The sequence below is a fragment of the Triticum dicoccoides genome, chromosome 1A (genome assembly GCF_002162155.2).
Source record: "Triticum dicoccoides isolate Atlit2015 ecotype Zavitan chromosome 1A, WEW_v2.0, whole genome shotgun sequence".
Lineage (NCBI taxonomy): Eukaryota > Viridiplantae > Streptophyta > Magnoliopsida > Poales > Poaceae > Triticum > Triticum dicoccoides.
Genome location: NC_041380.1, coordinates 112,823,914 through 112,825,919, shown reverse-complemented (window position 1 = coordinate 112,825,919; position 2,006 = coordinate 112,823,914).

Sequence of the window (2,006 nt, the reverse complement as noted above, 5' to 3'; positions counted from 1 at the left end):
ATATATATATAAAGAAGAAGGGTTACAGCTTGTATAAGTTAAAGGTATTAGAGATGAAGAGGAAGTGTAATGCTTACAGCAGGCGGTTTGTTCTTGGTATAGAAGGGACTCAGACCAGTTTGACTATAGACCAGTTCCGATTCATTCAGAATTTTCTTTACACCTTCAGTAATTTCTTCCTCAGATAATTGGATGTTGCAGTGGCGTTGAGGATCGTCAACTTCACCGGTATATTCTCACATTAAACCGGGATGCCGGCTTAGCGGCAAGATACTCCAGGATATCCAACAGCGCACAAAATCCACACCTGTTAAACCGTTTGCCATAAAGGCCCGGAGCTTGGCGATTTGAGGAGCGTATTTTGCCCTTTCTGAAGAGCTCAGGCGTTGTGGCATTGGGTGAGTATTGGATAATCTATGATCACGGAAGGCGGGGAGGGGATTTTCATCCTCAGGCGAAGTGTCTCTGCAATAGAACCATGTTTGGTTCCATTCCTTTGGGTGGCTATGGTGTTTGGCATGAGGAAATTCCACTTCTTTCCGCTTTTGAATCGAGACACCACCAAGCTCTGTGTTCGGGCCATTCACAAACTCTGTGCGCCGGTTTAAGTGAAAGAAATCCCGGAACAATTCTGCAGTTGGTTCTTCTTGTAAATAGACTTCACAGAAGACTTGGAAATTGCATAAGTTGGAGATTGAGTTGGGACCAATATCTTGTGGATGTAGTTGGAAGCTGGCAAGCACATCTCGATAAAAATTTTGACCCTGGAGGTTTGAAACCACGACCTATATGGTCAACAAAGATTATCACCTCGCCTTGTCTTGGGGTTGGAGGATTCTCTATTCCTGGAACTCACCATTTGATCTCAGTTTTCTTAGGCAGAGAGCCGATGCTAACCATCTCATTCAATTGAGCCTCAGTAACCCGGGAACGAGCCCAGTTGTAGGCAGTGAATTGTTTGGCCATTGCAAAGCGAACAATCTGAAAATGAAAGGCCGGTTTATAAATTACGCATGATTATACACAAGAGGCAAGGGAGTAAGAAACATGCTGATATGATAAATGGTACAACTCGGAGACTAGTATAATGAGAGAGAAAGGTAATGCTAGCACAGGGTTGATCAAACACTGTTAAACCGGAGCATAATTATGAAGGTAACATGCTCTTCCGGTTTATCAGAGGGCTAATGGCATAGACTATTTATACAATGTTAAACCGCTTATATTGGTGCGAGGAGGAACGGATCTCACAGGAACATAGAAACAGATCTCACAGTGATGTATACAACTTTCAGATCTAAAGATAAGACAGAAAAGCAAAAATAATTGGATCTTGAAGGGGTGCAGAACTGAAGCAACTTTTGACAGACTAGATCAGTTCTTTGCGCATAAGGATTTGTGATGACCATGGTAGGTAAGCTATGGCAAGAGATGCATCAAGCATGAAGTGTCCATCTATTAAAGGAAGAACAGGGAAGAATAGCACTGATGAACTTAGGAAGAACTGCGAAGAATATCAAAACCCTAGAACAGATCTATGGTGAAAAAAGCAGAGAACTTACCGGAGCTCGTGAGGAAGCGGAAGGGCGCCGCAGTGTTCTGGTGCGTTCAGGGTGATGCAGCAGCCAAGGTCGAAGCAGAGGCAACGGTCGATGGTGGCGGCGGAGCTCCAGAGGCTGAGCGGCGCGAGGAAGACGACGCGAAGAGGCACAGGGGGAAACGGTGAAAATGACCCCTCGGTCCTATTTATAAGACGAAGTGATAAAATGGCAAGTACGGGAATCGAGGAGCCCCAAAATGGGTAAGTTAATAAAGGTGTCGCCTCGATGACTGGATATATATTAAATGAAGGAAATCTCCGACATCAATGGATGGATGACGTCAGGGCAGTTTATCGTAATTTTGAAGTATGACGTCACGGCGGTTTACAAGATCAAAAATGAAGATAAGAGAGAAGATTTTTCTAAAGTGTGGAAGATTGACATGAACAAGTTCAAACCAATATG